The sequence below is a fragment of the Arctopsyche grandis genome, chromosome 1 (genome assembly GCF_051622035.1).
Source record: "Arctopsyche grandis isolate Sample6627 chromosome 1, ASM5162203v2, whole genome shotgun sequence".
NCBI lineage: Eukaryota > Metazoa > Arthropoda > Insecta > Trichoptera > Hydropsychidae > Arctopsyche > Arctopsyche grandis.
In genome coordinates this window covers 16774038-16801204 of record NC_135355.1, presented here as the reverse complement: position 1 = coordinate 16801204, position 27167 = coordinate 16774038, and the positions used below count along the sequence as shown (strand labels likewise).

Sequence of the window (27167 nt, the reverse complement as noted above, 5' to 3'; positions counted from 1 at the left end):
ACTTAAATTGAGTGTGAACGCACTCTTACAAGGATAAAGATGAATGACCTCTCACACATTTGAATACCACAGAATCTTGATTTACACATAATTTTTGATAATAATAACTATAACAAATGTATTCATTTCAATCGTGTATACATATGTGCATATGTGATGATGATGTAGGCAGTATATGTACTACCAGATAACATATTTTAACAAGATACACTTTTTTATATTCTCATTACATAGTTCTTGAATGACTGATCGATATTTTTTAGGAAAACTTTAGATATTTCTTATTTCTCCTTTAGATTTGGAGGAAGACAAAGTCCTCCTGCCCTCAAAATACACATGTACATATATTTGTTGTTTATCCAAATATTTTTTTTTTACCTTTTTGTATTGAATTGAACCACAAAATTTATTATACTATCTCGTGGCACCCTAACTTAGATTTTAGACGTGTTTTGAAAGGACTCGGAGCCTACGAAAACTTATTTCAGTGGTTAAAGTATCAATTTTAGCACTGGAAAATTATGTTTTAGAAGGGGTCGAAACCAGAGAAGTGATATAATAATAGAAGGGGCTTTAGGCGGCGTATTGTTATCAGGTGGAAAAGGTCCACGGACCTTTTAAAATAATTTCTGTGGTAGTCGTGTTCGATGTTTGGTACTCGACGTATGTCCGATAAAATTTTCTGTTTGTTCATATTACTCGAAAGATGGACTAGTGCATCGTTAAAAATTGCTGAATGCATTAAAAAACACGCAATAAATAACATGGAATACATTTTTGTGAGAAAATTATCATTTAAATAACATATTATTCAATTAACATCGTAGTTTGACAATTTAGTAAATTATTTTATCAAAGTAGTTATGGAAACTATTATTATAACATTTCTCTGGTCGAAACCTTTTGAACGTTTTTCTTTTGTTGTTAACTTTCATAGACCCGAGTAACGAGCCGGGTTGGTTATTTTTATGCAGTTCAATTTCAGTTAATTCACCAAAGAGGACAACGGTGGTTATAATAATGATGCAGTAGGAAATATATATTATGTGTTGATCTCTACCGGCATTTGCATTATAAAATTCCAAACAATCAATTTGCCCTCTTTCCTTGTGCATCACACATGTACTTGATATAATTATTACCTTGGTAACCAATCGAGCTACCTAAATTGCTGATATTGAATTGACACCACATATGTACATTGTACTGTGTATGTAAAAGTAATACTCGAATGTTATTTCCTCAAATCTTATCATGACAATAGTAATAAATTTAACTTACCAACAGATTGAAGTAAAGTACAATATTTATAATATGAATCTTGATCTTATAATTTCTAGATTTTATTTAGAATTAATAAGATTGACTATATTCAAAAAATTAATAGTTTCAAAATTGAAGTTATCGTAATGAACGTTTTCTAACCAATGATGATATCATTCATCGTTACCTTATTATATTAAATATACATATGTACATAAATACATATTGTATGCCTTTGTTTATTTTGCTTATCTGACATCGTGACATACATATGTATATGTACATACATATATACTCAAACTTTGCAATTCATTGATAACAATTTATTCTCGTTTTAGAGTTTTGTACTTGTATGTACTTTGCCTGTATATGTATGTATGTATGTACACGGTAAACTCATACGGGTCTACTCGTTCCACCAACTTGCACTATCTCAAGACTCTTTTTCAGTGTATTTCGTCTTCGAGTTTGTATATACCTTTATACAAAACACATACGTACATATACAAAAATGTTTTACGTAGTGAAATACTTACTTTAAGAGATAAACATTAACTATAAAAAAAATGGTAAGAATGGTTTTTTGAACGTTTTGTTTTTAATATTTTAAAGGTGCTATTTATTTAAAGCTTAAAAATCTATGAATGATCACAATATGTCTCGTATATTAAAGATATTACATACATGTATTAAAAAAAAAAATTTGTTTACAATATACAAACTCCCGTTTAAGCAAACGAAAAGTTGAGAAAACGAGTCTCGAGATATTGCATGTTGGTAGAATGGAGCGCACCAAACTCATACATATTATAAGGAATGGGTGATTAATAATATAAATTAATAATTTATCTTACATATATGTACATACAATATTGAGAATGAAATGTAAATTTGTACTTACACATATGTAGGTACATACATGTATAATCATATAACCAGGAGCATAGCTCGGTCGTTAAGCTTCTGCTTAGCGTCGTGAGGTGCCGGATTCGATCCCAGAGCTGGGCCTCGAGTAAAAATGAATTTTTCTATGTGCTGGCCAGTATGCTGCTGGCCAGACTTGGATTTGTGATTCTATGGATTTGTGAGTTTGCTAATTTTCCCTGATTTCATTGTTGAAACGGTTCCTGGCAAAAATTGGCTAAAAATCCTTCCTATATACAATATGTCACCAATAATTTGTGTTTGATTAATGTGCAATAAATAAGTTTGTGTACAATTTGATAGATGTCTCATTGATTTGCGAGTTTTTCAGTGTCGTAATTCAGTGACTTATATAATGAATAAAAAATGCTGCATTATTTGTTATTGGCCAGGAAGGCGCATTGGGGTTGCCTGTAAGGCCTTCCTGGTATGTGTGTGTACCGCTGCGACGCATTGGGGTAACCTGTCAGGTCACAGCGGTCTTTAGTTGTTATTGTTATTATTGTAATAATAATAAATAAATATCTGGGGGGGGGAGGGCACAAGGGGGATAAAATAATCTGTCTCACAATTTTAGGGGTCCCAATTTTAGACTGTCAGAAAAAATATATAAATTGTATGTAGAACATACATACATGCATATGTATGTATAAAAAAAAGATTATTCTGAAGCAATATCTGATTTTGCTGGTGCTAAAGCACGAAGGGCTTTCGTTAAATAATTTTAGTTTTCAATTTTTAGTGTTATGTATATGAAGATACATATAATTTCATCCACCCATCACCCTTGTGGCCTTATAATGTGGAATATAAAAGAGGCCTGTGCACTCTTTTATATTCTCTCAGTTACTATTTGAGAAGTTCTTTCGTCCATCTTTTTATTTATTTAAAATAAACAGAAACAAACAGCATTACAACGTATATACCACATTAACACCAAAAAAGTTTCTAAAAATTCATAACAAAAATGAATAAATAAAAACAAAGAAGAAAACTGTTGAATAACGGTAAATATGTAATATATATGTAATATGTACATACATATGTATTACTAAAAAAATGACCAAATAATAGGAATTCAAAACAAGAAAAGGAACATCAAAAGTATCAATATGAGGGGTAGTGATTCTGCAACGAAACGTCCCAGGAATTCCTGGCTTTTTTACTGTCTCGAGTCCCGAGACTTTTAACAAAAAACACCCGGGACTCGAAACTTTCTAATTTAAAATATGCGTGATATATGAATATTAGATTTTATTTGTTGAAAATAGTATTCTTATGGTTGAAACTCCTGAAACAACTGTTTTAAATTGTAAAAAAACAGGTATTATATATGACGGTCTTAAGTGACCGTTGTCGATAAATCGAATATACCAGAAAAATATCAATATCTGACGATGACTTTAATTATTCCAACAAAGATTCCATTGAAGAAAGTGACCGCGAAACTAATAATTCTGAAACTAGGAATAATGCACTGAGTTTGAAACCAACCTTTTATGATACTCTTATGGATACTCGCAAAATTATAACATTTGTTCAGATAAGGCTAAAAATAAAGTATGTAAAAAGTGAAATTGGTATTGAGATTACTTATGTATGTTATACTTAGATGTGAAGACAAGGTTGAATACGTTTATACCTATGATAGAACGATTTTGAAAATTACAAAACTGCATTAAAAAATCGTTGATTGACTTGAATATGAGCAATATTTGAAACGAATCGAATAAAAGCGTATTGAAAACTATTTCTGAAGTACTCAAATGTATTAAAAAATACACCTTTTGAATTAAATTTGGTTCATTAAAATAACACTTTAGCTTTCTATCACACACAATCAATACCTTTAAACATACAAATATTTATCAAAAAAAATTTCTTTTCTATAGTTTTATTGATAAAAAAACAAAAATTTCGAGTCCCGAGAAGTCCCGGGACTTTGAAATTACCATGTTCGAGTCCCGAGACTGAAAAAGTCGAGACTTCAGAATCACCAATGAGGGGACATAATGTTAAAAGACGAGCAAGATCTACATATATAAAAAGGAATAACAGGAATAGTTGGTTAAAAAGTGATATATGATATATGATAATGTGAAATAATCCAGAATTGCGGAGAGATCTGATTGAATATTGGAATAGGATATTAATAAATAAGGACTATAGTCTATTTTTCTAGCTACGTTTCATAATACTAATGTACATATGTACATAGATATTTTTAATGTCCACAACAACACTGTAAATTTTTGTAAAAATCAAATTTACCAATGTCAGTGATTCGTTACGATACATATATGTATGTATGTATTCCTATAGAATTTTATAAAGAGCATTAATTTTTATCATTGTTATAATGTAAATTTTTCCTCACATATAAAGTCAAATCATTTAAATTATTCCTTCAAATTAGATTACAATTTGAAAATGTTATCACAAAATACAATAAATACGTCATAAAAATTTTACTCATGCTTATTATTTTCGATATGCAATCATCGATAAATTATTTAATTTACCACATCCACAACTGTTGCTACATCGAAGAATGTGCCCACTAAATTAAAAATATATCATGACAATAATAAGGAAAACCGAACGTTATATCTGAATAGAAATCAATTTCGCTAAAATTGACCTGGCACACGTGCCATTGCTGTTTTATTTTATTTCATTTTTTTTACAAGGCTCTTCTATATTTTTTAAACGTTCTTAAATCTCAATGACGCGCCGTTAAGTTTCACTTTAATATTTTCCTCCACTAGACGAATACTGATACATCATTCCCTATTTTTTCCGTCGCAAATAAAAATTCATATTTAAATAACGAAATAACACTATGATAACAAGTATGAATTTCCGAATAGGCATCATATATGTATATAATATCGCTATTCTGTGTGTCTGTGTATCTGCGATAACGCTCGACAAACTATAAGGGCGAAATCACACAGCGCGGTATGTGGGATGTGGTATGTGGAAGGTTTGTTTTTAGATAGTTTTAAACATACATATATATAAAAAAAAATGTGGCATACCTGGCACGTATACCACACCGTCCGACCGCCCGGCCGAACGACCGGTACACCCCGCTCCTTTAGACTCTTTTCGGTCAAATTGTATGGTTTTATTTATCCTTCCTTGACAGTGATCGATAACGGTTTTAAGAAATATAAAACTTGTCGACGTACCACATACCGCATACTAATAATCGATTCGACATACATATGTACGTCACAACTAATACACTGCTAACAAAACGTACGAATATAATAACGAAAGAAAAACTTCTTTATATACTGTTTGCTATATATATATATATATGTTTCTTCTGGAGAAATAAGACTCTGAGCATTTAGCGCCATCTGAAAATTGATTTAATTAATTAATTTTTCTATTGGTGTTTTATATTGTTTATATGTAGGTAGGTAGGTAGTTTTTACCATTTTTTTCGTATTAAATCTAATATATAATTTCGAAATAGACTTTGTAAGTATTGTTGTTTGGGAACTTCGAAAACAAGTCAATTTCCATGACGGCATGGGGACGGGGGGCGCCGGGGGCGAAGGCCGGGGGGGCGCCAGAGGCATTCGGCGGGGGGGAACTGTGTAAACAAAACAGTTGCTATGACGATTCGATATATTTTTTTTCTTTCGATTCAAATAAACTTAATAAAAATCAAATGAATATTTACTATTAGATTCGCCATGTTTAAGCTGTTTATATTACAAATACTGAGCGAAGCCCGGTAAAACAACTAGTTATATATTTTAAAGGTATTTGAAAAATATTCGACCGCGTGTGGATCGAACACACGTGATGATATTACATCGGGTACAACACTAGTTTTACATATCGATATTTAAGATTTTCGTCACTTTATTTTGATGAAATTAGTTGTGTTTTTTGTTTCTGTACATATGTATGTATGTTAAGGTGATCTGCAAATGTCGTAACCGTTGCCTTTATTTTTAATATTAGATATATGCCACATACATATGTACATACATATATGTATGCTTATATTTTTTTTAATTCGGTTTTGAAACAACTTAACTAACGCAATTTTGATTATTTATGAAGTACATAGATACATACATACATACATATGTATGTATGTATGTATATGTATATAGCTGAAGGGGTCTGTTGGGCCTGACGGTGTGCCCCCTGACGTATTAAAGGCATGCTGTAATTCGCTCTTAGAGCCTCTTAAGTTTATTTTTAACCTTATTCTGGGTTCTGGTAATTATCCTGAAAAATGGAAATTATCTAGAGTCATTCCCATTCATAAAAGTGGCTCTAAAAATGAGGTTAAAAATTACAGACCTATTGCTATCATCTCGGCTATTCCCAAAATTTTCGATAATATCCTTCACCGTTTGATTCTTTTGCAGTTCAAAAGATTGTTGTGTGATGAGCAGCATGGTTTTTCACCATGTCGTTCCACTACCACTAATCTTGCCTGCTTTTCATATTATACCATGTCTAAAGTTGACCGTGGACAACAAGTTGATGTAGCCTACTTTGAAAAAGCATTTGATCTTGTCAACAATGACGCTCTTATGATCAGATTAGCTGAAGTGGGCTTTTATCCACGTCTTCTTAAACTCTTTGCTTCTTATCTTAGTGATAGGAAGCAATTTGTTAGATATGGTATTTATGAATCTCCTTCATTTTTTACGCGATCTGGTGTAACTCAGGGGTCCACCTTAGGCCCTTTACTATTTACAATAGTCATTAATAACCTCCCTAAAGTACTACGCAATGCTTCATGTCTCTTGTTTGCAGACGACGTTAAACTATTCTTTGCTGTTAAGGATGAGAGGCAAGCCTCTCTCCTTCAAGCTGATATTAACGCTGTTTTAGAATTCAGTTCCAGTTTAGGGCTTGAACTGAATACTAGTAAATGTGCCATTATGAGTTATGGACGTGCGAATTCGCTCTATTGTCACGGATATTCCATTGGATCCGTATTGTTGAAGCGCGTGGAATCAATGGTCGACTTGGGTATCACTTTTGATCCTCAATTCACCTTTCACAACCACATCAAGACAATCGCTGACGTTTCCTTTCGTCGACTTGGATTTGTCTTGAGATATGCTAGATTATTCTCCAACCCCTTGTCTTCTCGCTTGCTTTTCAACTCGCTTGTTAGAAGTAAGCTAGAGTATAATGCAATTGTGTGGAATCCGCATGAAGCAAATTACTCTCTTATTATAGAAAAAGTGCAAAAAGCATTTCTTCGTTTTCTTTATAAGAAAGAGTATGGGTACTACCCATATCTCTATCCTACTCCTTTCCTTTTGGGCATGCTTGGGTATAATTCCCTTGAACTTCGGAGAAACTTCTCGTTAATTCGTTTCGTTCTCCAGCTATTGCGTGGTAATACGTCATGCCCGTTGTTGCTGGAACAGTTGGGACTTTATGTCCCTAATAATTATGTGCGTGGTAGACATCATCATTTGATGGTTGTACCTGCTGCTCGCACAGTTCTTTTTCGAATGGCTCCTATTCCAAGAGCTATTCGACTTCTCAATGAAATCGTTGCTGCTGTCCCTGAATGTGATATTTTCCACCTTGGGGAGCGTAGATTGTCGGATATTATCTTAACATATTTATCTGGTAACCTGCGCTCATCATTACTTTCTTAATTTTAATGTGATGAATGAGTGGAATCTTAATCTACTCTCTTCCATTTGGGCCTCGCTGTGATTTTATTTTTTATTCATATTTTGTTTTATTTTATTTTACTTTTTCTTTATCCTTTGTACATTTTTATATACTACTAGTTTTAGACCCGTTGATTTCAACGGGTGGTTTCGAAAAGGAATTGAAACTCGAATAAAAATAAAGTTAAAGATATTGAATCGACTGGTTTCGGAAAGAAATTGATGCACGAATTACGAATGACAAATTACGAAGTGATTACGAATTACGAATTACATTTTGTGTATCGCCGACGCCTCCGGCACCCCGGGGCCTTCGCCCCCGGCGCTTCCGTCGCTCCGGGGCCTTCGGCCCCAGCGCCGCCGACGCCTCCGGCGCCCGCAGCGCACCCAGCGCCCCCGATGCCTTCGGCACCCCAGGGGCTTCGCCCCCAGCGCCGCCGACGCCTCCGGCGCCCCCAATGCTTTCGGCACCCCGGGGGCTTCGCCCCCAGCGCCCCCGATGCCTCCGGCACCCCGGGGGCTTCGCCCCCAGCGCCGCCGGCGCCTCTGGCGCCCCCAATGCCTTCGGCACCCCGGGGGCTTCGCCCCCAGCGCCCCCGATGCCTCCGGCACCTCGGGGGCTTCGCCCCCAGCGCCGCCGACGCCTCCGGCGCCCCCAGCGCCCCCGATGCCTTCGGTACCCCGGGGGCTTCGCCCCCAGCGCCCCCGATGCCTCCGGCACCTCGGGGGCTTCGCCCCCAGCGCCGCCGACGCCTCCGGCGCCCCCAGCGCCCCCAATGCCTTCGGCACCCCGGGGCCTGAAAAATGAAAAAAACTGAAAAAACTGAAAAAATGAAAAAAATGAAAAAAATGAAAAAACTGAAAAAATGAAAAAAATGAAAAAATTGAAAAAATGAAAAAACTGAAAAAATGAAAAAAACGAAAAAATGAAAAAAATGAAAAAACTGAAAAAATTAAAAAACAGAAAAAATGAAAAAAATGAAAAAACTGATAAAATGAAAAAAATGAAAAAACTGAAAAAATGAAAAAAATGAAAAAAACTGAAAAACTGAAAAAAATGAAAAAACTGAAAAAATGAAAAAAATGAAAAAAATGAAAAAACTGAAAAAATGAAAAATGTGAAAAAAAAAAATTTTGTTCCCCATACTGGTTGATTCATCATGTTCGGCGAGAGTTAGGACACACACACACACCCACACACACACACACACACCCACACACACACCCACACACAGATTACCGTCGTTATATATATATGATTTTAATTTTGCTGTGTAAACAAAGTATGGGATTTATGGATTTTATTTTTAATTTTTACACTTTTGTTATTTTTTTTCTCTCTGAATGATGTATTATTTTCCTTTTGTTACTTTTTTTTTTATTATTTTATTTTACCATGTTTTCTGCTTTTGCTTTTTTCCTTTATTTACAGTTTACTTGTTTTTATATCATGTTTTTATATCTTTTTCAAATGTAGGCCATTGTGGCGCATTAGGTTCTTCCTGTAATGCCACAATGGTCCAAAACTATTAAATAAATATATGTATGTACGTAGTTTATTTTAAATTTTTGAAAGCATTTTGAAATGGAGGTCTGACATTGAGGCAAAGTCACCAATATCGGAACTGTGGTCTATCCTGTCAGTCTGGTAATCTATAAATGCTGTAGGATTATTGTATTTCTTATTAGCGAGCATTGTCCATTGTATGTATGATTCATAGATATTGTATTCACTACACGAATTGCAACTTCATACTTCTCAGTACACAATAAATCACTCGCAATTATTACATATGTACTGTGTACATACATATGTGTAGTTTTGTCCCAAGGTAACGACCCTTATGAACAACTTTTACATGGCAATTTTTATAATTTTATGTTTTACTTCGCAAACGATTGAGCTAAAATTCTTTCCCTTCCTTTCCCTTAAAAAATAAGAGTCTTCGGATCGTTTTGAAACTTTGCCATTTTGCGCGGTTTGGTCAACGATGAAAATTTTAATCAATTTTGATTGTTCGATGGTGAAAAATAATCGTAATATACACGTCTAAATTTGCGTAATTTTTGGAGACGGTGACGTTTGATAGGTAGTAAGTAGTCTTGTATATTTGACTTTCCGCCACCCTCTCGTTTTGTCAGATTTTAATTTGACATCCTCATAGGTATTCGTTTTATTTAATAGCCTCTTCTTATTATTGTTTGTTAACACAAAACTCGTACAATTTATTGATGGTAAAAACCCTTATATGTATGTACATATGTATATGTATATTGTTATTGTTTATCCTGCTTTGTGTGAATTGGTCCCATTAGGCAAAATTATATCCGATAATAAATAAATTACGTTATTATATAATACAATATCGGGAAGACTAAGCTTTGGTCAGTAAATAGGTGATTAGAGAGAGAGAGAGAGAGAGAGAGAGAGAGAGAGAGAGAGAGAGAGAGAGAGAGAGAGAGGATGATTTATTTGCAATGAAATCCTATATGACAAGAACACACTCATAAGTGTGGCACGGGACGTGTACGTGAACTCCAGCTGTAGAGAGGCGTATCTTCGTGTCATTATTAATTCTTACGATCTCATTATTTTGACAAGTTTGTCCTACATTTCTTCAAATATGGGAATCACTGTTAAACCTAATACAAGGATAAAATATCACTGAAAACACTCGAGGGGATGAGGTTTGCGAAGAGACACGACGATATATATTTGGCGTGTTGGAGCAGATCGAGCGCTAAGGGCGAAATCACGCAGGGAAGAACGGCACGTCGTGTGTTTGGCTCCCCGCTGTAGGGGTTCTCCGCGACTCCGCCCCATTGTCCATTTCTATTGCGAACCTTTTTTTTTTTTTGCTCTCTCGCTTTGTAGTATGCCGCATGCGCCTATCTCTAGTCATGACTAGCCAGCAGCGTGGCTCGGTCGTTAAGCTTCTGCTTAACACTGAGAGGCGCCGAGTTCGATCCCTTGAGCTGACCTCGATTGAAAAGAATTTTTCTGAGTATATCTGTAATGCTGCTGGTCAGACCAGGATTTGTGACTCCTGGTTGATCGTTTCCTATCAGAGTTTGCCAATTTTCTCTGATTTCATTGTTGAAACGATTCCCGATTAAAAATTGGCTAAAAATCTTTCCTACCCACTATGTCACCACTATTTGAGTATGATTAATGTAAATATTACAATAAAAATGTATGTACAATTCATAGATGTCTCGTTAATTGTCGAGTTTAAGTCAGTGTCTCGTAATTTAGCGACTTATATAATAAAAAATGCTGTATTGTTTGTAATTTGGCCAGGAAGGCGCATTGGGGTTTACCTGTAATGCCTTCCTGGTATGAAAAAAAAAAAAAATAATAATAAAAAAAAAAAAAAATAATGACTATGTGCAAGACATGGTACATTTTTTTTCGCGTGTTTAAAAGTATCTAAAAAAACTATGTGCCGCGTTTCTTCCTATGTGATTTCGCCTTAAGTCAAGTTTTATGATCTTAATATGACTGGGCTTTTGTCTTAATGTGAGCGTGGCTTTCATTTTGCATCCTACTCGCACACACGCAACTGAGCTATACGGCTCTTACACAGCCCTACTTGCGTGTTGTGGTCACTTAATATCGAAATATCACTCGAATTTAATCGAATCGAAATATTCCAGTCATTTCACTGTAATTTTTAGGCTGGAATTAGGTGAAAAGGTTCGACAATATCGTTAATCTAGTTTTCGAGAAAAGCTAACAAATACATACATATGTACATATGTACATAGATGCACATTTATACAAGATAAGTTCGTTTAATTATAATGTCGGATACAATTAAAAATTATTTAAAAAGTGGATTTAGTTTTCGTTTATTTTTATTAATATAATATATACAGTACATAGTTTAAACATATGCAATCGTGTTTGTATCATCTATTAATTTATTTTAATTTTATATTTTCTTTTGGACAGATGCAGTATAAATTAGCATTATTTTAGAATAATTTAAGGACAAATATACATTATACGGAAAAAAATTGAATGTAACCATAGTTATCGATGTAATTAATTTTATATGATGATTTTCCTTATAACACAAAAACAGAGGCTATGTTCTGATGCATTCATTTTTAGATACATATTTTCACACACAGAATTTTAAAAATCTGTCGGAATCACTTATTAGTCGTTATTTGAGCGGAAGAAAATACACATGTACATCAGCATATTGCAAAATTTGCTTTTTGTGTTTGCACAACACACTTTTTGAATTCGTTGCACGACTTACGGAGCGATTTTCGTTTCGAGCAATTTCATCCATGTTTGCATACTAAATATAATTAGTATTCTCTGAACGATGGGCTCCGATCCGTGCCAAGCTTACGACTCTAGGTGTTCCTCTATGATGTGCGGATCTCACCTTTGTTCTGACTTCAATTCGTTTGAAGTGTATGACGTCATGCCTCGTCAGTAATATGTGCTAAATTTCCTATTTGCGAGTCGTTCAGATTCCGCTAGAATTCATTTAATTTAATTTATTATGAAATAAATCGAGCATATCTAATTTTTCAAAGGTTTTCGTTTAATTTAATTACTTTATCTATTACTTAGTAACGATAGATAAAGTTTCGTATTCATGCAAACATTTGAACTCTAGATTTTGACTTTTGAATTCAGAATCGATCACTGATCACGTTTTCATGACCTGGAAAAAATGTGCGTGCGTGCGTGCGTGCGTGCATGCGTGTTTGTGTGTGTCTATGCATTTTGGAGAATTTTTGAACACCATTATCCAGATTTTTTTAAAGTTTTGAATTTAATTATCCACCAAACCGCTCAACGACTCAGACTGATATTTTTAGACATGTAATAGAAATTAAAAATTTTATATTTTAAAAATAATTTTTCCTGAACCGGAAGTAGTACTTTTACTCTAGTGAATCGAGGCTTTTTCTCAGAAAACGCTTAGTGTATTGAACTGAAATTTCATATCTAGAAGTTTTAAGCTTAATATAAAGTATACCTATATATAAAATTTGGTGAACACCGTCAACCGAAAGTGGCAGTTAACTCTTTTTAGATTTTTTTCCACTTGAAATGTGTGTTCCTTCACGAACATAATCCAGTATAACCCTTGTATCAATGTCATGTAAATAAAAAAATTACAATTTGATAAACCGGAAGTGGGATATTCTTCCTCTTAAATATGTTGTGACCAGTGGCGGACTGGCCATACAAGCGTACATGCCCGATGGCATGTGGGCCCCACTATCCGTTAGAAAATATGGGCCCTCAGTAAAATTAAATAACTTTTTAACTATTTCACGTGTGTAAAAATTTATAGGATATTGCACTTTGGGACCTAGAGTTTGGGTATTTCAACAAAACAAATTTCTTACGATATACACAAACAACTAATACCTGCTTTAACAGCCCAAGGATCGGTTAACTTTTTTTATTAGGCTCGAAATGTAAGTTTCAACATTTGCGTGGGCCCTTTTACCGGGCCCATTTCCAACCTCAAGGTTATGTAATATTTCCAACCTATGTAACAACTACCTAATGAAATAAAAATGGGAATAAACAAATTTCCGTGAATAATATAAACTGAATTGCTTAATTCAATTTTGATAGGACGATTCATCATCAACCAGCGATTTAAATTTACTTCATACATACTTTCAAAATAATATTTGATTATACTTCGACGATATAGTAAGATTTAAATACACAATTTTAAACAGTTTCCGAATATAAAATCTATTCCTAATCTAGACACATCCATGTATATAGAAACATAGGATAGGGGCCCCTCCCCAAAATCTCAATTTTCGATTAACATTAATTGAAAATATTATGCATTTTTTGTTTTCAGGGACGTAATTTGGGGGGGGCACTCGCCCCCCTAAATTAAGGAAGAGGCTAATTTAGAAAATATTATGAATTTAATGATTAATGAGATACTATGGATCTATGAATGCTACGTTTATTTCTTATATTATGTTACTTTTGTGTAACTAATAAAATAATCGCTGCAATGTGCTTTGAAAAAAAAAAGATTTTATTATTTTGAAGCAAATATATTTTGGTTTTTAAGTGGTATGCCTTGGGTAACATTCTTAGAAATTGTTCGTCCCATTGAGCGAATCGTTAGAAAGGTCGCCTTTACTTTATTTTGTCTCAAAAACAGATGTGTGTCGTTTATTTTTCCGAAAGTTTGTATATTTTTTGATATAGTGATACATTTTGATGGTCGACTTTTGTTAACCATTTTGCGACCATGTGAAGATTTTTGGAAAAAAATTTTCGCCTGCGGCGCTTTTTTGGCTATTTACATAAGATATTTTTATATATATTTTTTCAAAAATAAGTTTATCTTTTTCATATTGTATATTTTCCATTTTTATTCCGATATAAAAAAGATTTTTTGAAAAAAAAATTCAATTTGACCAATCTTTGCCTGCCCCCCCCCCCCTGATGAACGTCCCTGATTGTTTTCTACCGAAAGTAAAAGCCGCTTTTATACCGCATTCTTTTATGATGCATTCTATTTACCTAGGACAAGGATTAAAACGAAATATACAATGTAATTTATGGATCTATTTTGTTTATTTTTATTCCCATTTTTGAAAATTTTATTTATTTTTTGCCCTTGATTTTTTGCGTGATGGAAAGAAGAAAATTTTGTTATATGGGGGGGGGGGGGGGGACAAATTTTTTTAACCCTGGGTGGGGCCCCCTTTGACTCCTGGCATGCACTGATTTCAGTCCCAGTCCGCCACTGGTTGTGACTACACGTTTTTTTCCACACTACTGAACGTATCGAGCTGAAAATTCATATGTGTATCTTTTATGTACTATGTATGTACATAACTGAATGTTTTAAAATTCGTGAACCGGAAGTAGTATTTTTTTTAAAAACGATATTTTATTTTATTTTGTCCTTTGAAAATATTTCTATTTTCTTGATATTTCATATATTTATAATAATAATGGTAATTTTAAGTGATAAATTTTTTTAACAAAATCCGACAACATTACCGCTCAAACTTGTGCCGAAAAATCGAAAATGCCGGTATGTTAGAACGTGTAGGTGTGTGTCGTTATTGAATTTTGTTTTTTATTATTCATATATTCCTCAAATACATAGATTAAGTCATGGGTTGATCACATTCGAATTTATTTCATTTTAAAATATACGAATTCTATAAAATAAATTAGTGAGAACTTGTTTTTTCCTCTAGGCATTTATTAAATTTTTCACTAAGAATATTTTGATTTTTTAGTCTATCAAAGATCATTCTGGACTATTTTTATTTACTCAAAACTTTTTGAGTACAAATATGACAAGGGATTCGGCTTGTGAAACGATTCCCTTGGAACAAATCAGTAGGTACTTAAAATATTTCTATTAGCACAAAAAAGACAGATTATTATAATAAAATTAAATTTCTCAATTTTCAATTTTCTCGTGACCAGTTTTAGCGTGTGACCAGTTTTCTCGTGACCAGTTTTAGCGTGTGACTAGTTTTCTCGTGACCAGTTTTAGCGTGTGACTAGTTTTCTCGTGACCAGTTTTAGCGTGACGGACGATCACGAGTGACCGATCTAGAGCGACCAGTTGTCCTGTGACAGGTTCACATTTGACTAGTGGTCCCTTTACCGTACCGTTTGCCATGCACCCTTTTTTTTTGATCTTTCGACATAAGATCTTTCGATTTTCGATCTTCGCCTTCCGATATTTGCGTTTTCGGTAATTTAACATTCCGGCTCGTCACGTAGACCCGTTTTTTCTGTATGTTTAAAACTATCTAAAAATATATATCCCACGTACAACATCCCGCATCCCGCGCTGTGTGTTCGCGCCCTCAGAGCGCTGGACTCCAGCGCCTTGTCCATACAAACGTATTAGACTTCTCCTTTCCTCAATTATGGCATTAGAGAAATTATTTTTTAATATGGTGTTTATATCCACCATAGGCATGGTTCTATTTTTTTTTTTTGATTAATCAAAAAATCAAATTAATCAAAAATCAAAAAATCAATTAATCAAAAAAATAGAACCATGCCTATGGTGGATATCCATAGCATATTAAAAAATAATTTATCTAGTACCATAATTGAGGACTTAAGAAGAAGTGAAATAAGTTGAACATCTTCGAGCTAAACCTCGAAAAGGATGGGAACCGGATGGGATGTTCCCATTGAAGACAATTAGCGTTGACGCCTCCAGACAATTGCACGTGCACAAAAATTGCAATTTTGGCATGGCGTTAGTGTCAATGTTATAAATAAGCCGTTCGTTGCGATTTCCTCTCAGTGTATCGCGGCGTTTGGTCGCGCGTTGTCGCGTCGAGCTTTTCCACACGAACATTCAACACTTGTTTGGTTCGTCGCGCACGTTGACACAAAAACACGATCTCAATCGAAACACCTCTCATCCCTCATCCACCAAACCGTAAAAATTTCGGATTGTACACGTGCAAATATCCCCCCTGTTCGATCTTATGTAACAACGTGACAGTAGAATTTTGCGTGTTTTTTTGAAAGTTTTCACTTTTGTGTTTGTTCAACTCTGTAAGCACAGTGTGGAGTTGTGTCGGTTCTTTCGATCGATTTTGAAGGTATGTATTATTTTGTTTTATTCGTATGTAAAACGTAGTGGTTGTTTTCTTCTTACATGTGTACATAATACGTCTGCCTATGGGCATTGTCGAACTTCTACTTTTTTGGGTTTTATAATGTGAGTGCTATTTTGATAATTGCCCAAAATTATGCATTTTTTCCTTATAACTGAAATTTAATTCATTTAAATCAGGGCTGTGTAGTCGGAGTCGCATTCGTGGGAGTCGGAGCTATTTAAGCGGAGTCGGAGTCGTTAAAAATCAACCGACTCCGATTTCTTTTATTATTTTTTTTAATTCATAGTATTACGGTATGCGTCAACTAAGTCTCTTATTTTATTAAAGTAAATGGTCTAATAAATTGAAATTTAATAATTTCTTTATAAAAATCATTAAATTTGCCAAAGAGGTAAAATGTGTTTTGGCAAAAACCGATTTTTCCTTCTCATACTTTTTTTTATTAAATTGATTTGTTTGTGTATGAAATTCAGCCCTGATTTAAATCAGGGCTAAATTGGCTTAAGCCTACCTTCATATAACGTGCTAGATCTATAAGGTTAGAAAACGGGGGAAAAAAAAGTTAGTAAATAAAATAAATTGTAAAATAAATTTTCATTTATTTTTTAGATTTTGTCTAAAAAATAAATTTTTTAGATGATGTCTTATGTCTTTTCTAATCTGGCGCATTATAGGAAGTTTGTCTGTATTCAAATTTTAGATTGGTTTTATTGCATTGAAATTTATGTAAATCACTAATATATATTCTTTTTTAATAACCGTAAAAATACAGAAATGTAAATAATTTCTTTGTAAATTGCTATTTTGTTGATACAAAATGTTTTTAACAATATTTTCGCCTGTCGGAGGTGTTGATACACCTCCGACAGGCAAAAATATTGTTAAAAACATTTTCCTTACAACCAGTTAGAAGATCGAAATTCTGAGCTGTTTTTCTTCTTCATCGTCTAAAAATTTCAACAAAGTTACACACGGAGTTCAATAAGATCCTATATGTTATATTTCTGCATCAGCCTATGTATGTAGATTATTTTGAGTTTTGATATTACATATTGTATATTACATAGCAATTTACAAAAAAATTATTTACATATGAATTTCTGTATTTTTATGGTTATTAAAAGAGAATATACATATATTAGTGATTTACATTAATTCCTTAGCAATGCAATAAACCAATCTAAAATTTGAATATACATAGTCGTATAATGCGCCAGTTTAGCAAAGACGTCAGAAATGTAAGGAAAAAAAATAAAATTTAAATTGTATGTATAAATATTAACATTTACTAGATTCACTAATATTCGTGTTTGTATCATTGTTAAGAAAACATGTAAATTAATTTTGATATCACTATTTGAAAAAGTGTTTAATATATAATAGCATACACATATGTACATACGTATGTTTATGCGATTGATGTACATAATTTCATTATACGATGAAGTATTCAATAGCTTGAAGGCCTCTTGTATGATACTTTTTGCGTGTTGAGAAACCCTTTTGAATTGCACTTTTACACATTAAGATACGGAGCAAGGTCCATCGATCGAGGAAATTGGATTACTCTCGATTTTCTTCTAACAAAATTATGTGTATGTATTCGTATTGTTAATTTTTGCCATTGCGATACAGTTAATTCATACCGGTGAAAGTCGCCTTTCAATTAATCACAAGGCAGTACACACATAATACATACATACATGAACTATTTTGCAATTATCATTTAAGTTTTCCATATCACTGGAATGTTTTCTTAATTCAATTATTTTTTTGTCCCATTCTTCAGTTACGCCACTGAACTGATTGGCCATGACTGATTTATAAAATGTATTTTAGATAGTTTTAATACATACGAGAGGTCGATGATATTTTGTAATCCATATTCTCATGAATATAAAACCATTTCGGCCATTCGTCTCGCAATACCGTTAGCTCGTAGTAAAACTATCAATTTTAAATAACCATTTAATTGCATTTATTTGAATATTGTAAATCGAATACACGAACCTGAGTAAACCGCGAAGCCGTGACCTGTCTTTCGTGACAGGTCTCACAATTGCGCAAAAATCAATTCAAAAGTCGCAATTTTGCAACCGAGTTCGCTCGTCACTAAGTTAACTTTGATCATGCGATATAAACTATTATAGGCATATTTTAGTTTTCTGCACTGTGCTTTTCATGTGGGTCATGTATATGGTATCTGGTACGATCGGTTTGTTTATACAGATATTGTTTTCGTCACAGAAGATTCTCACGAATGTCATAATTTTTTCAGACAATGTGAAATTGGTTTTGCATAACGCCTTGTGTAAAATCTTTGTGCGTATTTTTTTTACAAAATCGCATTAAGGCATCTAATGTGTTTACCCAATGTAAATATGTAAGTGATGTGTGTAGTACATTCGTATAATACATACAATTGAACGAAACGCACATTATTTGCATGGTTAATCGTTTCGAAAATATTTATATTCTATTACCTCATAATTAATTGTACATAAATCTATATAGAATTTAGTGAGTATGTCAAAAGCTCCAAGTGCTATTAATTTTACGTATGTATACATATTTAAAATACGTTATGGAATTAATTATCTGTGCATTCATACATCTTTATAGAGTTTCTTCACTCGTGTGTATAATTTGGAGGGCACATTTTTTAGGTTATCTTGTATTTTAAATTTATGTTAGATTTCTGAATCGAATATTGTCATTACGAACATGTATATTTATTTCTAATTAACCAGGTGTATCGATAGTTAATTCAACTAAGATTAACTATCGATACACCTGACTAAATTATTTTTTTACAATTCGTTAGTATCAAGATTTTTTATTGCTTTGCATTTCGTCAAACTTTAGATCAGGTCAACAATGTTCAGTTTTCAAGCTTAATTTTATTTTCAATTTTCATTCGATTGCTAAAATAGTAGTGTATTCCGAAAAAAACGAATTGAATGTAGTCTATTTTTTAAGAAAGTATGGTGTAAGTTGTATGATTCGTCATTGAATCAAAAATTAAATTGGGGAAAAACAGATCAATGCCGTAAAGTCAATATTCTTCTACAATCTCTTCGTAATAAACCAAACTACGTATATTTATATGTTACAGACTACATATGTATGTACATACATATGTATGCTATAGTTAACACTAAAAACTCGTTGTAAATTAATCGAAACGAGGAATGAAACATTTATGCAGCAAAATATGTTCATAAATTTTTTGTCTTCCAAAAATTTTTGATATTTCCATTGTGCTTTTTTATATTTTTTTTCTACATTAAAAAAATTTCTACATTCATATAAAATAAACAGAAAAAAATCATTGAAATAAGTTCACCTATTCCAAAAGCTATCCGACTTCTCAATGAAATCGTTGCTGCTGAGCCTGAATGAGCGTAGATTATCGGAGATTAATTTAACCTATCTGTCTGGCAGCCTGCGCTCATCCTTACTTTCATAATTGAATGTGATGTATGAGTGGAATTTGATCTTCTCTCTTCCATTTGGGCCTCGCAGGGATGTTTTGTATTTGCAGCTGGTTCTTATTTATTGGAGCTTGCTGTAGGTGCAAGACATTCCCTACCAAGCATTCTACTTCTATGCATATAATGCTTTAATTTTTTTATGATCGTGTATAAATGTATTTTTGTTTGTGTGTATGTATATATTTTATTTTTCTCATCCCTCATGTATTTTTTTTCGACCATTGTGGTGCATTAGGGACTCCTACAATGTTACAATGGTCGAAACTTAAATAAATAATAAATAATAATGTATGTATGTAGTATATAGTTTTTAATATTTCAAACATATTACAGTGCTTTTATCTCAAGAATGCGTATTTAACCACTTCTATTGAAAATAAATATACATATGTGAAAGAAGCATGTGCTTGTACATACATTGAACCTGTATTAGTGACGAATAATTGTAAAAATCTTATCTATATGTATACTGGAACGCCAATCGTAAAAATAAAAATGAATTTCAAAAGGGTTAAACATAATTTAACGTAATTAATATGGGTTTGAGAATCGTTGCCATTCAGAGTTTGGTCGCATCTTAGCGAAAGTGTCGATTCCGTTGCACTTGCAGGCTCTTGACCCGGTCGTTCGTGCATAACTTTTACAGATAATAATCATAACCTTATTCATATACTCACTTACAATAAATGACTAATTACAAGCAAGGGACTGCAAAAACTGGTTTCTAAATACATATTTTTAAAACAATATTTTTTTCATGTTGTAATAAACCTTACATTTAATTAATTAAACTTAATTAAATGTGAGGTTTTAATTAAACATTACATTTCACGCTAATGTTATAATAGATGATATGTCGTAACGTTTCGTTCAGCTATGCGACATCCTTCCTTTCGATTGTGCAACTTCCACGACGTTTCGTTCGTTCGACAACTTCTTCAGGTGTTGAAGAAGTCGTCTTCCGGAGGCAGTCAGTCAAGGCAGGCCACTTTCACTTCATCGTCCACTAACCCGAACACTGTATATATGATCCCTTCGTGTACGTATGTTTATATGACCCATGAAATTATAAAATATGTATTATAATTGGATTATCCACAGTCACTTATTTTCAAGATTGATTGCCTTATTCGGGTCAAAGTCTTGGCTTTCTCGTTACGTGTTGATAAACAACAAATAGATAAGTATATTATTATATTATATCGAACGTAAACCGGTGTCTCGTGAATGTTATTCTAAAATAATGTAACGTAACGCCGACACTCACTTTCTATGTCATTACTACGTGAGATTGTTCGTAACTTGCTGGTCTACACAACACTCGATGACGTAACGTGGAAAAGTGAAGATTTTTACTTTCTTCGCACCATCGATCATTCTCAAATCGTTAAAAAATTGGTCTTTTGAATATTTCTGTCTTACTATTCATATCTATGACTATTTTTTATTATCTCATTAAGGCGTACTTTGCATATGTCACTAGTAAAAGAAACGTATTTTCGTCCTTCATAATAGTCATATTTACAATTAATAATCACTAATACAGTTGTAATATGCACGTTATTGTTTTTTATACTTTTAAAACCTACCAAATAGAATTTTAGAATAAGCCCTCATGAGTTGAAAGCAGTGTACGTGCTACTTAGGACATCGTAACAGTCACGGGTTCTATAACCCTCGAATTTCCTCAACATCGTTATTGAAGCGTTTATTATTATTTTTTTTATATTTATTGTTATTTGCTGTCAATTGATTCCATTGGAGGCGAATCTTCAAATCTATATCGCTGTCGGGTGATTGAGATTGACGGACCAACCTTGAGACGAGAAGACGATGAGTCACAAAAACTAACCCAAATAATTCGAATTTGAACCAATCAACCTATTTTCTAATAGACTTTTGTCATTTAGATTAATAGCTATCAGCTTATTTAAGGTTGAAAGTCTTACAAAAAGCTTTTCGATTAAGATTCTATTTAAGTACGGATTTCAAACGAAATGTAATCTAGTTGCATAGTACCTACATGTGTATAGACTTAAGACTTTAAATTTACATATGCTCCTTTCGAATGCAAAATTTGTTCGTCGTTCAATTCAAATTGTATATATATGTACATACAATATTTGTCGGATTGGGTCATCAGAGGAGTGAAATTTTCAAAATGGAAAACTCATTCACTGCTTTTTTTTTTAGTTTTCAACGTTTAACCTAAATATGTATGTATTATATTTATAAAACTATGAATACAATCCAAAGTTAGTCACGATTTAAAATTATTCAACGTATTTTTCAAATTTGATCTTGTACAAAATATGTATATTAGACGTATTTACTATTTCTTAATGTTAGTAAAATCAACTTTCACGTGCACTTGCACTAGTTTGTGCAATGTTAGCAGTTGTGGCAAATACTGACCTTAGCCTTAATAATAATGATGAAGCGAGCTCTTCCTTTCACTCACATTAAACTGTCACTTGATGCTAAAATTCACTTACATAAGCAAAAAGGGCTCAAAGTCACAAATACTTTCTGACTTATTTTAGCTAATTTCTTTGAATTACACCCACAAAACGAATAGTTTTTTTTATATAAGGGAACCGAAACTGAAAAAATAGTTCTATTCCGGATCTGAAAAAGGCATTGGGATCCGGAAATAAAAAAGGAATCGGGATTATTTGAACTATATTATACCAATTATAGAAGATAGAAGATGAACAATCTGGGTACAACAGCCCTTGGTGATTTCAGCTGTATAATATTCACGCAATTCAGCATCCACGTTGGCATCGTACGGGTTTGGGCCCTAAATGCATCGATGTGGATCGAAAAGAAAAGTTGATTTCTCTCGATAAATTTCAATAGCCGAGTTCCAAGTCCGAGTATCTGACGAGTAGAGTTTGTTGTTCTCGTTCATGATTGCGTCTGATTTTTCGACGAGGTTACGGCAGTGATTGGTATTTATTATGTCTTGCCCGGAACTTGTGATTCCCGAACGGGAAGACGACACATGTATATACATATGTAAGCCTTGCGTCAGTTCGTTAACATTACAATTCGCGTAACAGTTTCGGTTCGTGTCAATTTCGTTGACCCTATCCGAGCTACAGTTCGGCCCTGTCGAACCAAGATCACCAGTGTCAAGTTCACAGTGGCTATTTGTCGGTGACACGACCCCCGCCGCTAATGTAATCGCGCGTGATTACAATTCGACGCACTCCAACTACATACATATGTATGTATGTACAACTACGCATTACGTCACATCGAAATTCTCAAATACCAGAGCAGTTACCTGGTCGAAACTTGTCCAAGGCGATTTATTATAACGCTGGTCACACGATTACATAAAATTTCAATGATTCACCTGTGCCGAAATCAACAGTTCATCAATACTACCTCCTTTCCGTTGCAAATCTTAATGTTCCCTTTAATGATTTTTCAATAGTGAGGGTTTTTTCAACTAATTTCACTCGATATTGCACTTGTATATGGTGGCGTGCTTCGAAACGTCTAGTTTTTTTGTTGTTGTAGAAATGTGGCTTTGTTTGCATGTGACTTTCACCTCAATGTTACAAAACTGCGAATCCAATTAGACATTTGCAGTTATAGTACATGCGATTTTTGTGAAAATTATTTTCGTGTGGGTACGTATGTACATATGTATGTACTGTCCAACTACAAGTTGATCATTTTAAAATTCACTTTCGAACTGGAGTCTTTAACCATTGGTCAAATTAGTAATTTTTTTTTAAATTGAGTTTAATTTATCAACTAACCTCCTCTTCATATGTATATGTATGTACACATGTAAATACTAAGTCTTAACCTAACCTGTGTGAAAAATCTGTAGCACTGAATTGTGATCCTAATAATATTTTTATAAATAGAGAATAAAATTTGATGAAATTGAAGGAATTCGTTAATAGATACATTTTTGTATTTATGTATGTATGTAGATTTCGTTTTCATTATTATAGCTCCCTCTTTATAAACGAGCAATTTCGCCTTTAGCATAATTTAAATGTTTGAAAATAATTTTAGTCGTCGTATTTTTTTATTCTTTTGATTCTAGAAATAACAGAACACAGAGTCGAGTTTGTGATCCGATCAAATTCATAATCAAATATACTGATACTGTTTTTTTGCATTGCAAAATTGATTTCTTTTTACAAGCTTTTTATTTTTGCTCAAGAAAAATGAATGATCTTAAATTTCACCTTGGATCCATCGAGTTATAAAAATTGTCAACCTTGTATAAGCACTTTTGATTGTGGGAAATGACGATCTTGATTGTCTTCACGAAGTATGCCTTCGCAAATTGACAACAAATTTTTAATGTCAAACGCCCGAAACACATTTTTTTCTAAGGTTAATGGTCAATTTCCTAAGTGTCGTCAGATTTATCTCGTTTATAATTTCATAACTATATACATACATATGTACATACATACATACATTCTCTCCGAATAAGCTTCAATTCAATGACAAGATGAACAGATTAGAAAATTGCAATTTTTAAGTTATTCTATTCTACCTCCATATGCTTAATTTTGCAGGTAAAACCGTGTCATGGTTTTGAAATTGTCGTTATTAAGTAACGATATTTGATCGCGTGTCGTTAACCCTTCAAATTATCATTTCGTCGAATTTATGCTAGTTTTTTAATCGTCTTCATTCATTCATTCAAACTTAATACAATGTATGTCAGGAAGTGTATGCATCTATTTTTCTTTATTTTTCGGGTTTTTGAAAAAAAAATTCCTTTAATGTTGGACTCATGTTTCAGAAAATTTGAAAAATATCTTACTATAATTTAATAAAAATGATTCATCCAAAGTTTTTTTTAAATTTCGTATAGTATGTACAATATATACATATAATATAATAAACACGAGAAATATAATAAATTGCTTGCGATTTATGTGAAATATTTTTATTAATTTTTTTTTCTTTGCATGATATTATATCGTTTATACTTTATGAAAAATATCTATGTATTTTGGAGATTTTTTTAACACCGTTAGACTTATCGAACAGAAACTTAGTATCGGTTACTGAAATTCTTATGGACACTGCGTAAAATTTTTTGTGTTGGCTACTAAAATACTTTTCAAATTTTCAAGTTGAACGGAAGTGGTACCCCAACTTATATGTAGGTGTCCTCTTTTTTTTTTTTAAGTTTTTGGTTTCAATTATCTCCTAAACTGCTCTACGGATAAGACCGAAACTTTTTTTCATGTAATCGAAATGATACATATATTTTAGACATTAATGTTTTTATTAGTATTTTTACCACAACCGACAGTAGTACTTTTTTTTTTTTTAGGGGTCCCCAACCTTTTTGGGAAATGGACCGGTTCAGAATTTTAAAATTTATGGAGAGCCGGATTAAAAAAAATCTTATTGGAATCCAATTCAAACAAATTTGCATTTTTTATGTACATATACATATGTACTTATAATGCATATATTTATTAAAAAATTTTTTTTTGCATATTTGTATATAATGTAAACACGGATTTTATACCTTATGTACATATGTACATATGTATTGTAACTATGTACAAATTCGAAAATATCTATTTAAGGTTATAAGATGTTGATAGCTATTAAAAATTCATTAAAATTTATTTTATCCTTTTTACAAACAAGTGTATATATATAGTTCATATAATACAAGATAATTATTGATGGAACAAAAATATGTTGATATTTTAATTAGTGCGATGTTTGCGCTTGCTTTGAGGAACTAATTTTTATAATGTCTGGTTTCAAATTTGACGTTCCGATTTGTAAAAAAAATTCCAGATGCCGGTCTTGGTTGGTTTTTTGATTTAATATATTTCATTTTGGAAAACGTCTGTCCGCATATGCGCTACCAAAAATTGATACGATTTTTCTTGCAAATGCTTTTATTTTTGGATAATCAGACTCCTCCAATATATGTAGTATAAAATTTAATTAACGTTTCTTTTTTAAATATTGACTTCTAACCATCATTCGCTTGAAGATCGATTAATTCCAACTGAAAATCTTCTTCAATATCGTTGATATCGATATCAAATGGATTTTGGAAAAATTGAAACACTTAAATTACTCTTAAAATTTATAAATCGATCTTCAAACTTTTTCTATAATAATTAAATATTGTGAATACAGTTTTCGATCGGAAAGTTCTGAATAGGTATAGCTTTAGACAAATTATCAGAACAAAGAAAATGAGTAAAATCATTTTAGACAATGTGATTTTAAATAATTCCAGTTTTGTTTCAAACGATTTGATATAATGATAACAACATAAGAACGGAAAGTTGCTTTTTGCATTTCATTTGGGTCTTTACTACCTGGAAGCTATACCCCAATAGAAATTGTAAAGGAATTTGACCTTTTTTCTTGTATAAAATATCACGATCAGGTCAAAACTTTAATCATCTTAAAATTTTCACATTTTAATTAATTTAGTTTTTAAAAATCGGGTCAATTTTTTCCTTGGGCTGGATGAAAATCTCTCGCGGGCCTGTTCTGGCCCGCGGGCCATAGGTTAGTGACCACTTCTCTAGAGCAGCGTTTCCCAAACTATTTTTTCCGCGACCCGGTTATTTTAATATTTCTCCTTCGTAAAATAAAACAGAATATTTATGTTCATACAGTCTTTATGTATATGTATGTTATGATACAAAATAATTTACGCTGATAAACTTATAAAGAAATCAAATGTACCAATAATTTATTTATTTTAGGAGATTTTCTCCAAAATTTTTTTATTACTTAATATTATTATAAATATTATAAGTCTGAAATATCAAGAAAATATAAATAATTTAAAAGGTTAAAATAAAATAATGAAATATTGTTTTAAAAAAATTACTACTTCCGACTTACGAAATCTCACCAAAACCTTAACCATAATTTCACTTAACCCGAAGTTAGTACATAAAGAATACAAATATAAATTTTCAGCTCGATATGTTCAGTAGTATGGAGAAAATCCTGTGGTCACAAAATTTTTTACTTTTCGAAAAGGAAAAAATCTCACTTCCGGTTTATCAGATTTAATGATTTTTTTTATTTAAATGAAATTGATAAAAGGATTGTATTGGAATTATTTAATGAAGAACACACAAATTTAAAGGGTCGAAAAAAATAGTGGAAAGAATACCGAACAAGAGTAAACTGACACTTCTGG

General features: G+C 32.7%; 1 protein-coding gene across 2 annotated transcripts in view; it reads left to right on the top strand.

Moving 5' to 3' along the window:
• The window catches only part of Hmgcr (HMG coenzyme A reductase), a 66692-nt gene that overhangs the window by 1822 nt on the left and 37703 nt on the right, over positions 1-27167 (top strand). The window contains exon 1 of one of the 2 annotated variants that reach the window (XM_077430701.1): positions 15695-16469. The exons of the other annotated variant lie outside the window; for it this stretch is intronic. The gene's annotated coding sequence lies outside the window, so the exon portion shown is untranslated. Of the gene's footprint in view, positions 1-15694; positions 16470-27167 lie in introns of those variants that run through there. 2 annotated transcript variants of the gene reach the window in all.